The 16,171-nt window shown below is 40.1% G+C and overlaps 1 long non-coding RNA gene across 1 annotated transcript; it reads left to right on the forward strand.

Moving 5' to 3' along the window:
- Positions 1 to 8,987: 8,987 nt before the first annotated feature.
- On the forward strand, positions 8,988 to 11,697 carry LOC127569844 (uncharacterized). The gene is made up of 3 exons (XR_007956252.1): positions 8,988 to 9,111; positions 9,255 to 9,322; positions 11,586 to 11,697. It is a non-coding gene; the product is annotated as an uncharacterized LOC127569844 (long non-coding RNA).
- The last annotated feature ends 4,474 nt before the right edge of the window (positions 11,698 to 16,171 follow it).

Below are 16,171 nucleotides of genomic sequence, written 5' to 3' on the forward strand. Positions count from 1 at the left end.
ATGTCGTAAATGTACCTACCTTTACCACCTCCTCGGGCAGCTTGTTCCATATACCCACCACCCTCTGTGTGGAAAAACTTGCCCCTGAGATCCCCTTTAAATCTGTCTCCTCTAGTTTTAGACTCCCCTATCCTGGGAAAAAGACTGTGGCTATCTATCTATGCCCCTCATGATTTTGTAAATCTCTGTACAGTCATCTTCGCTCCAGTGAAAACAGACCCAACCTATTCAATCTTATAGCTCAAGCTCTCCAGTCTGGGCAATATCCTCGTGAATCTTTTCTGCACCCTATCTAGCTTAATCACATCCTGCAGCATGGTTGTTGCAGCTGTACAAAAATTTGTTTGGACTGCACTTAGATTATCATGTATACTTGTGGTCGCCATGCTATAGGAAGGATGTGATAATAATAGCGCAGAAGAGATTCACCAGGATGTTGCCTGCAATGGAGGGCTGTAGTTATAAAGAGAGATTGGATAGGCTGGGTTTATTCTCACTGGAACGGAGGAGATTGAGGGGTGACCTTGTAGAGGTTTTATAAAATTATGAGGGGCATAGATAGGATAGATAATTAGAGTTGTACCCAGAGAAGGGGGAGTCTCAAACTAGAGGGCACAGGCTTAAGGTGAGAGGGAAGAAATTTAAAGGAGATCTGAAACTTAAGATTTGTATCTGGAATTAGCTGCGAGAGGTGGTGGTGAAGGCAGATACAATTAATATTTAAAAGGCATTTGGTCAGGTACGTGCATAGAAATGGCGTAGGGGGATACATGCCTAATCCAGGCAAATAGAATTAGTGTAGATCGGCACCATGGTTGGCACAGAAGAGGGTGGCTGAAAGGGCCTGTTTCTGTGCGGTACAGTCCTATGACTACACCAAAACCTGCAGGAAAATATTGTCTTGGTGATGAAGGACTAAGGGAAATAGAAAAACATGTCATTGGCCAAAATAAAAGAAATGGAATTCAAAAATTAAAAGCTAGTGTTGGTGGGCCCAAATCAGATACTATGAAGATCTGAATAGATTGTTTTCAGTAAATACCGAACCAAGGCTTGAATACAGCGATCTTGATGCACAGTTCTGCACATTCAATTGAGAAAAATAGTGGAGGTCTTCTGGAGAGAAAGGAGACAACAGAAAGCCAGCCAGAATAGAAAACATGGTAAACTACAGCATATGGTCCTTGAGGAATTGTAGCAGGCACATGCTTAAACACTCATGGCAGAAGTCTACTGAAACGGTGAAAAGTGTCTTTGGATTCGTCCATAAAAAGTGGGTAGGAGATTCTGCTTTGATAACAATTGGTAATCCAAGCACAAATTGTACTCAAAGCGTGGCTAGCTTTCAACTTCTTGCTCAAAGTTGGTGGTATACAAACAAATCATGCATGAACCAATGCAGTCAATCAGAGTGTTAGAACACTTTCATTACATGAAAAGTTATTCTTTAGATTAATTTCTGGAATAAAGGAATGAAAGGCTGAATTGGTTTGCCCTGTACTCATCTGATTAAGATATAAGATTAAGTGGACTTTACACCATAGATGCTGAGATGACGTCTCCTGTGTCATGGGGAATTATAAAACTAGGGAATAGAGTTTCAAAAGGGGTCATCCATTTTAGATGGAGATGAGAGGGAGTTGTTGAATATATTCAAGGTTGAGAGTGACAAATGTTTGGTCTTTCGGGGCATCGAAGGCTGTGGGAGCAGCAGGAAAGTGGAATTGAGGCCAATATCAGATCAAGTGTGATTTTATTGAATGGCAGAGCAGGACTTATGTCCTCCAGTTCCTATTTTCTTAATATGACGGCACGGTAGCGTAGCGGTTAGCGTGACGCTATTACAGTGCCAGCGATTGGGGTTTGATTCCCGTCGCTGTCTGTAAGGAGTTTGTACGTTCTCCCTTGTGTGCGTGGGTTTCCTCCGGGTGCTCCAATTTCCTCCCACATTGCAAAGATGTATGGGTACGTTAATTTGGGTTTAAAATGGGCGGCGCGGACTCGTTGGGCCGGAAGGACCTGTCACCACGCTGTAAATAAAATTTAAAATTTTAAAAAGTTTAATTTAAAAAAATTTAATTCTGCAATTGATCCAGACTCATGGGTTTGAATCCAGCCATGCAGCTGGGGAATTTAAATTCTAACAATTAAATATGAAAAATATGGAATTAAAATGCTTTTCAGAACAATGTTGATCATGAAGCTACAGAACTGTCGTAAAAAGCTACCTGGTTCACTAGTGTCCCCCAGGGAAGGAAATCTGCCGTCTTTACCTGGTCTGGTGTATATGCAACTCCAGACCTAGCAACGTATTGTCTCTTAACTGCTTCCTCATTTTGGGAGCAGTTAGGAATGGCTAATAAGTTTTGGGATTGCTAATTATGTCCACATTGCATGAACGAATACAAAGAGTGGTGTTGTATCATTACTGCTGAAAATTTATTTAGTACAAAAAAAAGTGGTCCATCACCTGTGAGTAATATTAAGTGACAATGACAGTACATATCTGCACAATATCTCTAACACTGCTGGTGGTCTGTGCTAGCTATTAAAAAATATTTTCAAAACTTTAAAAATATAAAAATGTCTTTGCACATAAAATAAGATCTATTTTTGTTTTAAACGAAAGCACCATCAAGAGAACACAATGGCTCAATTCATAAATATCCACTAATCTCAATCATTCAATCCAGTGTGCATTCTTTCAGTGTGATGAATTTTTAAAGATTGCAGAAATGCTTTTTACAATTTATGTATATTGTACTAAAACTTTCTTGTGCTATGCAAGTTTAGCCAATTTCTGTAAATTCTCTGATCTACTATTTTCAATCCAGTGCTGATAGGCAACTAAATTGCATTCCCAAATTCAACATTTAGTGAAGTATGTTAAACCCGAATGTAAGATTTCTTTATTAGTCACATGTACATCGAAACACACAGTGAAATGTACCTTTTGCATAGAGTGTTCTGGGGGCAGCAAGTGTTCAAGTGTCGCCATGCTTCCGGCACCAACATAGCATACCCACAACTTCCTAACCCGTACATCTTTTGGAACGTGGGAGGAAACCGGAGCACCTGGAGGAAACCCACGCAGACACCCGGAGAACGTACAAACTCCTTGCAGACAGTGACCAGAATTGAACCCGGGTCCCTGACGCTGTAATAGCGTTATGCTAACTGCTACACTATAATTCTGCAGTTGTTTATTGTTTTGCATTTTAGTGTAAAAGTTCAGAAAAGTTCAAAGCAATTTTGATCGAATATTTCCATAGTAGTGGTGTTACTAAAAGCAAAATTTTCAAATTGAGATTTTATAACAACCTCCTTTGGTACAACTTTTACTGAAAACTACTCTTTGTGAACTAACTCACTTTTTCAGTTTCTGTATATAAATAACTGAATCCCAACTACAATATTATTTAGAATACATGACAAAATTGAAAAAGACCCATTATGAGTCATTTCTAGTAGTTCATGTAGAACCTGCCTGTAGTATATAGAATTCAGAAAAATTAGAAATTATCTCAAAAAAAATGCAAAATTCTTGAAGGGCTTGAAGCGTTGAGAGGTATGTACCCTGACTGGAGAAGCAGGAACCAGTCTGAGGATAAGGTTTGCAATTTTGGATTGATCTAAGGAATTATTGTGAAACCTTGGCATTTTTTTTATCTCAGAGTTCTGAGTTTATTCAATCATTGAGTGTATACAAAATTGGGTGCTCGATTTTTATACTGTAGTAGAATCAAGGGGATTGGAATAAGGTGAGAACATGGAGTTAAGGTAGACGTTCACCACAGTCTTATTGAATCATGTAACAAGCTGGAGGAACCAAATGACCTGTAACAACTACACTACAGGTCCTTCCCAGCTCACAAGCTCCCAACTTATTACAGCCCCTACATACAAGTGAGCATTTGGGAGACTGGTGGGATGGATTTGCTGGCTACTGCCGGGCTGAAGGCATCTTCTGCTGTGTGGGAACTCAATCCGCAGCCACATTTCTGATTTGCAAACTGTTTGGGTTACGATTAGTTCACAGGAGCCAAACCCTGCCGTAACCTGAGGAAGACTTGTGTCTTCTCATGTCTTCCACTGCTCACTTGCCTTCCCTTAAGCTGGGTCTGTTCGTCCCTCTCACTACTTGTGTACTTTCTTTGCAATGGTACACATTGGCCTGTTTTTGGAGTTGGCTGAAGGTAACAATAGCATTCCACCCTATCCTCATTTTAATTTACAAAAAAAAGAATTTTGGTTACTTTAGAAGTTTTATTTTCCCTAGGGGTTTATATTCTTAATAATCTTTGGCTGAGATTATTATCAGCAAGTACTGGGATGCTCATGGCATTTAAAAACTAGTAAAGTTGTAAATAATAAAAAAAGAAATTTAAAAAAAACTTAAATCAATCTCTCTTCCACGGACTGAAAATCCCTATTCAAGCGAACGAGGTCTCCAATCCTATGTCAGGTAAATCGCAGAGATTATTCTCCAGTGTATTGTTGCAGAATTTAAGCAAGATTGGGCTCCACCACTGGCCTCTATTTGAAGATCAATGACCAATAGACACAGAGTGGGCATCCATCACTCATAAGTCTTGTAGTGGAATGGCTGAGTGTTTCCCATGAAGTACCCACAGTCAGGGAGACTTAGCTGAATAATTTGATGGGGATGGTGTTGGAAGAAAGAAAATAAACACTATATGGTTTCAAAATGATCTGATTTTATGTTATTTACTAGCTCATATTGTGATTAATGAGCATACTTTAAGCGTATGTTGCACTGTTGAATGAGACATCAAAATAAGGTTCCACCTGCCTTCTCAAGAAGATATAAAAGATCTCATGACATTATTTTGAGTGAAAACAATGTGGAGTTATCCTCTATGTCCCAGCCAATATTTATCCTTCAATCACCAACATTAACACAGGTTATCTAGTCATTTGCACATTGCTTTTCCTGGGAGTTGCAATGTGCAAATTGGCTACTGTAAAAATTAGTACAGGATAAACACTACTTCATTGACTGTGATAAAAACAGAAAATGTTGGACGTAGCCGGTCAGGCCATACAGGAGACCCTTCGTCAGTTCTGACCTCTGGTCTGAAACATTGACTTTGTTTCTCTTCCCACAGATTTGGCCTGACCTGCTGAATATTTCCAGCATTTTCTGGTTTTGTTTTTAAATTTCCAGCACCAGCAGTTTTTTTTGATTTTCACTTCATTGACTATGAGGTGCTTTAAGATATCACAGCTTAAATTTTAGCTGATGGAAATTCTAATTAGTTTAGATCATGTTTAGATCTCAAGCAATCCTGTATAAATACCAGTCTTTATTCTCTCTGTGCATTTTTTCTGGATTCCACAGGGATGATTCGTCAGATGCAGAAAATATGCTGCAGCAGGTCTTCCAAGGGAAAGACACAAACCATTCCTATTGAAATAAGTCCAGATTTACACAGGTCCACTGCAAGATCATTGACCTCCCACAACACCACCCTCCCGCCCCCCACCACCATCCCTTCCACAACCTTCACATTTTTCCTTTGAATCATTTTTCCAAGAGCTCTGCAATTTGACATAAGAATACTTTTGGAAGAATGGAGGATGATGGAAGTAAATCAAATTATGAGTTGGAGAGAAAAAAATGTAAGTGATATTCATTTGAAACATGATATCTTCTTCAAGCAGTTAATTGGTTTAAGGAATGCATGGCTCAGAAATGTCAACAGCAGCAGGATATGTCTGTTGTAGAAACTTGACCAAGTTTAACCAAAGTTGTCTGCAACAGACATCTTGCAACCACTTCAGTGAGCACATTGACAGATGAAGATCTCTTATCAAAAAGTATGTCTGTTGGCCATGAAAACTATCTCATTGTTCCTTTTTTTTTTGCACTATTTTTTTTTGTAATTTATAGTTTTTTAAATGTCTTTGCACTGTACTGCTGCCACAAAACAACAAATATCACGTCATATAAAACAGTGATAATAATTCTGATTCTGGTGATTGAAATAGTTAGAGCCAGGAGGTTCGCCTGCTGGTGGTTTATGGGGATCACTATAGCTAGGGCAAATAACTGAAAGAGGAACTGTGTCCAGCTTGATATTACATGCAAGTAGGAATTCAATCAATATTCAGCCCAATCTTACTTTGTTTGCTTACAACATAATATTCAATACACACAATAATCAATGTACCATCAAGAGTATGCTTACGTTTATACATGGAACTAAATAAAAATGTATAAACATGCCTTCCTTATTAAAATGCTACTTGTAAACTTTTCTCACAACACCAGTAATTTGAATCCATTTTATGAAATGCTGACTTTAGCACTTACAATGATTCCTGCTTATTCAGTACCCACTGACCTCATCTGTTTGAACTAATTGGAATCACCATCAGCTAAAATTTAAGCTGTGATAGTTTGCAAATAGCATGCTTCAGAGGCACTATACTGAGGCTGCATTTCCTGTTTCCATTCATCCAGATGTAATAGATTACAGATAACATTAGGAATATGAATTTGGGTTGAAACAAGAGGAAATGAAGTTCAGAGAACATCAGTTTATCCCTGACTAAACTCACTTTAATGACATATTAAAACAATTAGCCAGAAAACACATCTGGGCACGGCAGAATAAGTGCCACTTAATAATGTTAAGATGTGTTGAGATGTTATTAACTGCAAATCATTTTGTTGTGAATACAACTTCCAGTGCCAAGGGATAAATCAATAATCATCTAGAATATAAAATGATGTGGAAATGCCTGTAACTGAAAACTGTACTGAAAAATATACTTGGATTAACATCAAATGAGAAAAAAGTTCTTTGCTGGCTAAAGTAAGGATAATATGCATCCTTGCCAAAGACCTTAGTTCTCCATGAGTCAATGTCTACGAAATTTATCCCCTGCTGTTATATTTCTGTTACAACTTTCCCCAGCCAAATGTTAATGTACAGGTGTTAGCTACTGGTGTTAGCTTCTGCTGTCCATTGGTCTTCGAATATTGTTCATAATTTATTTTGAATATCATAATTTCCATTATATTTCAATTTTCTTACATCCCCTTTAAGTAAAAGGTATACCATTGAAGAGTTTAACCGCAACTGACAGATTACCAAACTGTCAGTGATTCATGCCAATTGAAACTGAGATGCTAGATGCTGTTCAAATATACCAAATCATGATTTTTGTCAAGCTTGATCATCTCCAATGCCTGTATGAAAAGTAAGAAATTGAAGTATTAAGTGGTAATCACTTCTGTTAGTAGTTCTCTACTGCACGGCAATCATTCTATACAGGCAATCATTCTGGCCTCGAGTTAATTATAATTTTGTGGTGTTTCAAAAATATTACATTGAAATATCTCTACAATTGCTGCAGAATATTCACTGATCATAAACTAAATACCTTGTTCCACTTCTCCATGGATTGTCGCCTTGTTGTGGTGGAGAAGCTTGTGTGGTCCTGAGATCCTGAGAGCGATTCCATCTGGAGCTATGCTCCTGGTAGGGTCATCCATGGCGGTAAGGTTGATGGTGAGGTCCCTGACAAAGAACAATCCAACCAAGACCTCAACAGTGGAACAGGTGGACGAAGTTACTTCAAACTCAACGGCTGTGAAGGCGGATGAAGGCTGCAACAAATCCATCAGCTCCAATCGTCGTGGTTTCCATGCTATTGGAATCAGTTGGTTGATTTGTGAAGTATCGTGTGCTTTTTGTAGTGCAGCATCAAGTACACGTCAAACAAATACATGCACAGGCGTCTTTGCTCTGTGGGCTACTTCCAAATAGATCAACAGAATGAAGGCCATCATCCTCAACCTCGAGAGATAGCCACGACCTTGTTCCATTTCTATACCCCTCATCAATCTATGCTTCAAATTAAACAAAACTGTTTGGAACTTGGTGTCCTATTTACTGCCAAGCTGAGCTTCCAACCCATATTTTCTCCATTAAAAAGATCACTTACCTCTGGCTCCATTGCATCACTTGACTCTGTATTTAGTCTATTTCTCAAAGTACTGGTTGGGTTCTGCCGACAGTCTTTTGGCTCTAAAACTCATTACAACCTTGGACTAATTTGGAGAAAAAAATCTGAGTTCCAGGGATGAGACAGCTTGATCACTCTTGACACCAATGCAGTATTTGATTGATTGTGCCATGAAGGACTCCCAGCAAAATTGACGTCCTTTACAATCAGGAAAGACAACTTTCTCCAAGATAGAGTCATATCTCACACAAGAGTGGTTGTGATTGTCAGTGGCTGATCATCACAGCCCAAAGTGGTGGTAGAAGCAGCACAACAGTGGCATTTAAGAGGCATTCAGGCAAGCACATGACCATGCAGGGAATGGGACATGGATTATGTGCAAGCAGATGGGATTAGTTTAATTTGTCCATTGGCATGGACACTGTGGGCCAAAGGGCCTGTTCCTGTGCTGTACTCTTCTATGTTCTATGTTCTAAGACATCACTGAAGGGAGTTCCTCAAGGCAGTGCTCTGGACCCAACCAGTTGCCTCATGAGTGACTTCCATCAAGGTGAGAGATAGAAATGTTCACTGATAATTTTATACTATTCAGTTCCATTTGCAAATGATTTAGTCTGTCTTCATACAGTAAAGCCTTGACAACATTCAGCCATGGGCTGATAAATGTCAGGTAATGTCCGTGCTACACGAGGACCAGGCAATTAGGGATGGATTAAGTGATGGCCTTGCTAGCAACCTGTGCATGAGTGGATAAAAAAAGCCTCTAGTTTCTCCATGATTTGTTTTTTCTAATGCCCTCTGCTGGCAAATGAGTATCAAACCTTTCTGGGTCAAGATGAGAAATCATATTGCAAGCTTGTAAATAGCTCTGAAATAAACAATAGATGACTCATCGAGAGCCCACAAGAAATTATAAATAGCACATTATTTAAAGTATGAACAGCTATTACCAAAAAACATGGTTTCTGGAAGCATATTGAGCATGATATATTGATTTGAGAATATGATATATTGACTTTAAGTGTACTTTTGCTTAGGACATCAAATTACTTTTGAGAAATGGTACGAGGATTGCTCTAGGAGAAAGGAGATGTCTGGTGAAATTTGACAAAGGTAGGTTTTAGTTTGATCTGCTAGAAGAGACTGCAGACAGCTGTGTGAACAGATACTAATTAGAAATAACCTCACCAAGTATCGCAAAGTAAAGATGTGTGGGCAAGTGACCAGAAACACTAACTGTATTTTTCAACCATTAGATAATACATGATTGATCTGCGTGTTGGAGAATGGAGCAGATGAAGCGCCTCAACAGCTGGAATTTGAGGTGAGACTGGAAGCAATGGAAGGAGCAATGGCCAATAAAATAATGTAATGCAACAGGTTAAGACTTTCTCCAACCCTCCATGCAATGAGATGGTGGATAGTTACAAGTTTTTCATGGGATATTGAGTTAATGGGCAGATATTCTGAAGTTGCTGACTGCAAATGGTAGCTTTGGAGATTTGAAAGACTTATTGATCCATGACAGGATGGTATTCAAGATGCAGAATTGAAAGAAGCAGACTTAAACCTGGCAAAGTATATTAAATCCTGTAGGGCATCTACAGTGTTTTGCTCCTCCAGCTTGAATCTCACAGATCCAGTACTGTTTTTATGCTCCCCTCTTCTGTCGTCATTCATCTCCCTTCTACATCTCCTCTGGAGAGATCATCTGCGACTAATGAGCCTTCACCACCCTCCCTCAGCAGCATCACCTCCATTTATGTTTTCGGCCTTTTTTTGGTCTCCACCCCATCACAGACATTGGCTCTGATCACTCCACCATCTCGCTCTTTTGCAACTTAATATTTGTTTGATCTCTAATTTTTCTCTCTCCACAAGTGCTGATTGACCTGCTGAATATTTCCAGCATTCCCTTTTTTATTACTCAGAGAGCATTTTTACATCAATGGTAGATGGAAGAGAGGTCCAGCAGCAGCTAGAGAGCGGTGTGATGTGTAGCATCATTCCTGAGAAGTTTAAACATGGAACTGAGTTTCAAAGAAACTTATGAAAGATGTTCTGACAATAAACAACTGCAGTATGACTGCGCAAACCTAAGCCGAAAATGAAGAATGGGAAAAAGCACCAAGAAGCATTGTTGCACTTGAAGAGAATGTGAACCTATCATTGGTGGTCAAGCAGCCCAGCAAAGAAAGCAGCACTGACAGAGAACTGCTATGTGAGAGAATCTCATGGATCATTCCATGGCCAAGAATGAAAGCAGAACTGAAAGACTTCACAATGAAGTGTGATGTGTGCAGATTTGAGGGAATTCATTGCTAACTAAAACACCTTGTGGACTTTGTGCTGGAGTAGATATGTTTGTTGGATTGGGATTTTAGGCTGACAGTACAGAGGTTAAACTGCACCATTGCTAATGCATGTTTATTCATTTGGGGTTTATTAGGATACTAAGGAGTATATGCTTTCCATTCTACTCATTGCTAAAGAGCCATCTCAGCAACTGAGTACCAAGATTTTCTGGGTCATAGGATGCAGTCGGGATGGAGGAAACACATTGTGGACTTATAGATAGTTCTGAAATTAACTTAAAACATTGCATGCCAAGAACCCACAATATGTGGTAAGTAATACAATAGGTCAAGGAAGAACAACTAATAGAGAGAACAAGTTGCAACACCCAACAACTCAAGTAGTCAGTCCTGAAGTAGGGTCCTGTCCCGAAACGTTGACTGCCTGCTTTTCTCCACTGATGCTGCCTGGCCTGCTGAGTTCTTCCAGCATCATAATGTTTTTCATCTAGATTCCAGCATCTGCAGTCCTTTATTTCTCAAATGTTCATCCATGTGATTATGTTCCTTTATGCTATCACTTCTTCCAAACTTCTTCTGGCAACATCACCTTGCCCCGAGAACTGTAAGTTCCTTTGACTCCCAGTCTCCTCATCCCACCTATGGTGGCAACACTTGGATTACACAGTCTAGAATTCCTTCTCTAAACACTACCACTTTTCTTTAAAACTTACCCTCAATCTACCTCTTTAATACACAAGTTAAAAAAACTGCAGGTGTGGAAATCTAAAATAAAAACAGAATTTGCTGTAAATACTCAGCAGGTCAGGTCACATCTGTGGGAAGAGATACAGAGTTAAGGTTTCAGGATAAAGACCCTTTATCAGAACTGGGAAGGAGACTAAGAAGCTGCAGGGAGGGTGAGGGAGTGAGGGTGTCTCTGATAAGCGAAAACCAGGCTGACCAGGGTGATAAGCTGTAAACAAGGTTATCTACCCAACTACTGAACAGAGCAGTTAGAGAGTAAGAACATAGATAAATGAACGGAGGCAAAAGAATGTAGGAGTTGCAAAATGCAGAGCAGGGACACATGCCTGGCAGGTCAGGCTGGACATACCCTCCACTTCCAGAGAGAAAAAGAAATAAAAGGAGAAAATAAAACCAACAAGCTGAGCCAATATCAGAGATGGATGACTGATGCAGACAGAGAAATCAAGTTACTTGAAGTTGTATAATTCAATATTGAGTCCAGAAATTTGGCTTGTCCCCTTTGACTCTCACCAACTTTTACAGATGCACCATAGAAAGCATCCTATCTGGATGTATCACGGCTTGGTACGGCAACTGCTCTGCCCAGGATACAGGAGCCTGAAGGCACGTACCACCAGATTTAAGGACAGCTTCTACCCCACTGTGATAAGACTATTGAACAGTTCCCTTATACAACGAGATGGACTCTGACCTCATGATCTACCTTGTTGTGACCTCGCACCTTATTACACTGCACTTTCTCTGTAGTTGTGACACTTTACTCTGTACTGTTATTGTTTTTACCTATACTGCATTAATGCACTCTGTACTGACTCAGTGTAACTGCACTGTGTAATGAATTGACCTGTACGATCAGTTTGTAAGACAAGCTTTTCACTGTACCTTGGTACAAGTGACAATAATAAACCAATACCAATATACAATATATCTTAATATATGATGATCTTTCTTTCATATATCACACAATATATCTTTTGGTTACCCCTTTTAATACCTCTCACTTCAGGAAGCCCATTTTCCCCTTCTTCTTTGGAGTCTCTTAGGGATATTTTTCATCGAGGGTACAGTATGAATATAACTAGTTATCATCATCACCAGTCTTGAGAGCTTGCCAAATACAATAAGCCCTGACTTTGTTATTGATTGAAAGTCAAAATCCAGTTCACAGCCCTTCAGTAAGAAAGCATTAACTCTACAAAAGAGGTCTGCAGTAAACACCGGAAATGCTGTAAGTAACCAGATACTGTACAGTAAATTATTATCATCCTCTGCTGTGGAAGTTTCCCTCCACCAGATGGTGTATCATTCTACGATCAAAGCCAAAAACATTCTCTACTGACAGAGATTCACTTAATTTGACGGATGTTGTAATTTAGTATTCAGTCACCATCAATGCTGATTTAAACAACAGGCTGTTTTAAATGTGCAGTAGTTGGCTCATTTCAAGTCATGGGATTACAGAAGCTCGAGAGAAATGCATGCCAAAACAAAGCCAAATGTTTCAGTAATAAAACTGCTCAGTGAAAACGAATTTAACCTTTCATGTTCCTTTCAGAATACCCCAGAATACTTAAAAACAATATTCATTAAAAGCTCAGACCTCTTCCAAGGAATCCTGCAAAAAGTTATTTTAAGATATTGGATATTAACAAAATACATTCACAATAAGTATCTCATTGCCAAATACCATGATATTTAGCAGGGAGTGTGCAAAAATTGCCTTTTTCTTATGTTGTTGTAAGGGAAGAATGATATATTTATATAGCACCTTTGAAGACATCCTTACCAAGTCTTTCTTGAAATGAAGTCACTTTTGTTATCTAAGGGGTCCAGTCACCATTTACACACAGCAGGTTCCCTCAAATAGCAATGTGACAATGAAGAGATATCCTTTTTTTAGTGATGGATTGAAGAATAAATGCTGGCTGGGATATTGGGAAGAGTTCTCACTTTCCAATTCAAAACAGTACCATTGTTTAATATTCCACTGAGAGGACAAATAATAATGCACCATTCTCTCAGTATGGAGCATCACCCTTAATTTTGTGCTCCTAGTCTCAGGAGTGGGACTCAAAACATACAACCTTCTCAGTCGAAGGCAGAGAATGCAGCTCCTGAACTACAGCCGACACTGCCAATTTTGAACACAGTTTGGGCTCCTTATTTTCCAGATGACTGTATTGCATTTGAGCCATCACCAATTATTACCAGTTGATGTGTCAGTTGTACAGAACAGAGGCCACGACATGCTTGAAGTTGGTGTTCAACAGTGAAGGAAAATGGAAAATTATGAACAGGTACCTAGCTTTACTCTGACTTCCTTTCCACTGAAGTCTAAAAATTACTGTCAATTATCCAACATCCATTTCTCTCAATACCAATTTCAGTCATGTCACTCTTGAAAAGCAACTGGATCTCTTTTCTGAGGTAAACCAATTGAACTGTGACACGTGGGCAAATGAGTTCCATCTTTCAGCGGGAATCCAGGATGACTGAAACTCAAGCAACAAACATTCTGCTGGAGGAATTCAATGGGTCAAGCAGCATCTGCGGGAGTCTGAGCAGTGGGGAAGAAGCTGTTCTTGAGTCTGTTCGTCCAGGTTTTTAAGCTCCTGTATCTTCTCCCAGAAGGTAGAACAGAGAAGAGGGAATAGTCAGAGTGGCAGGTGACAATATATCGGCCTTCCTGAAGCAACGCACTGTGAAGATGGACTGAATGGAAGGAAGTGACAAGTCTGCGATGGACTGGACAGTATTTACAACTCTCTGCAGGTTCTGTCAGTCCAGAGCAGAGCAGTTACCATACCAGGCAGAGATGCAACCGTCAGTATACGTTCTGTAGCATATTTGTTGAAGTTTGAGAGAATCCTCATGAACAAGCCAAATCTTCTCAGATGCCAAGGAAAATACATACGCTGATGTGCTTTCTTGATCAGCACACCAGTATGGAGGGACCAAGTGAAGTTGCTAGTGATATGGATGCCTGGGAACTTGAAGCTGTCAACCATCTCTACAGCTGCTCCATTGATGAGATCAGGGTTGTGTTCAACCACAACCCCCCCCCCCCCCCACACCCACCCCTGCCCTCCCCACTTCCTTAGGTCAACAACCAGTTCTTTCATTTTGCTGACGTTAAGGGCTAGGTTGTTGTTCTGATACTTTGACACAAGGTTCGCGATCTCTTTCCTGTTCTCTGCCTCATCATTGTTGTTGATCCGGTCAATAACAGTGGTATCATTGGTGAACTTAAAGATCGAGTTGGCACTGTATCTGTGCTGTATCTATAAGGATCAGGGTGGATGAAATGTTATGACCAATTCTAACCAACTGAGGTTTCCCAGTCAGAAAATCTACAAGCCAGTTGCAGATAGGAGTGTTAGGTGTCATGGTGTCGAAGGCTGAGCTGTAATCAATGAATAGCATGCTAACATATGTATTCCTATTGTTGAGGTGATCCAGAACTGAATGTATGGCAAGGGAGATGGCATCCTCCATAGACCTATTTTTCTTGTATGCAAATTGCAGGGGGTCTAGATTGTCTGGGAGGTTGGCGCTGATGTGGACCATTACCAATCTCTCAAAGCACTTAATTATGGCACTTCTGTTAAGTCCAAATGAAAAAGATAGTGTTATGGTCTGGTCTTTGAGGCTGAATCAAATCGATCACAACCATAGCTTCCTATAAGATCCGAAGCTTCTACCTATAATCCTTCCTTTAATCAAAAGTTCCTTCTTCAACCTGTCTTTGCCTTATTGCAGTATGCCGATGAAACCTACATCTCTGCCCTTGTTACCCTCAGAACCCACTATTCCAATGCTTTTCAAATCAATCTCCCATCTACTACTCTCTATAAATTTACGCTCTCTTAGAAGACTCCTGCCCTAACTTGCCTTCAGTCCCAATATTGCAGCAGTTAAACAGTGATCTGCCAAATCCTGACTTTAAAATTCTTATCTTGTTCTCAAATCCCTCCATTGGCCTTACTCTCCATATTTCTCCCCTAGCCTTAAATCCATGATACCTTGGTGTGCTTCCAATTCAGATAACCTTTATTTGCCCATATGTATTTTTAGCACTTTGCACCATCTATTAGTGCTTTGAATAAAAACATAAGATGCCAGAAACTTTCAGCAGGCAGAGTTAAATCTGCAAAGAGAGGCAGAGTTAACATTTCAGGTCAAAAACCACATGTCAGAACCGGAAAAAGAGAAAACAAGTTAGCTTTAAGTTGCAGAAGGTTTGGGTGAGGGGTTGGAGTGGGGTTTAGTATTAAATAGGACAAAGGGAATATCTCTGACAGAGTGAGGCCAGAGACACCCTGGGGATATGTTGTAGAGCTCCTCTGGTCAGTGGGTTAATGGAAGTTGATAGGGAGAGAAAAATAAGGAACAAAATCTTGTGGATGAGATCAGGTAGAGAGTGAAATACAAGAGAATGCAAATCGGTGCAAGATGCAGGGCAGTAAAACATGCCCACCAGGTCACACTGAAGTAATGGAGAGAAAAGGCTGAGCCAACATCACAGATGGAATGACTGACAACAAAGACAGCCATTCTCATACAGATGGTGAGGGTGAGCTACCTGAAGTTATAGAGTCATAGAGCAATACAGCACGGATACAGTACTTCGGCCCGACGAGTCCATGCTGACCACGGCGCCCACCCAGCTAGTCCCAATCTCCTGCGTTCGGCCCATATCCCTCTAAACCCTGCTCTTCCATGTACCTATCTAAGTGCTTCTTAAATTATACGATTGTACCTGCCTCAAACCACTTTCCTCTGGCAGCTCGTTCCATATACTCACCGCCCTCTGTGTGGAAAAGTTTCCCCTCAGGTCTCTTTTAAATCTTTCCTCTCTCACCCTAAATCTATGCCCCCAGTTTTGGACTTCCCTACCCTGGGGAAAAGACTGTTACCGTCCACCTTATCTTTGCCTATCATAATTTTAAACATTTCTAATAAGGTGGCCCCTCATTCTCCCGCATTCCAAGGAATAAAGACCTAGCCTGGCCAACGTCTCCCTATAACTCAGGCCCTCTAGTCCTGGAAACATCCTTGTAAATCTTCTCTGAACTCTTTCCAGTTTAACCACATCTTTCCTATAACGA

This window comes from Pristis pectinata, chromosome 4, assembly GCF_009764475.1.
Source record: "Pristis pectinata isolate sPriPec2 chromosome 4, sPriPec2.1.pri, whole genome shotgun sequence".
Lineage (NCBI taxonomy): Eukaryota > Metazoa > Chordata > Chondrichthyes > Rhinopristiformes > Pristidae > Pristis > Pristis pectinata.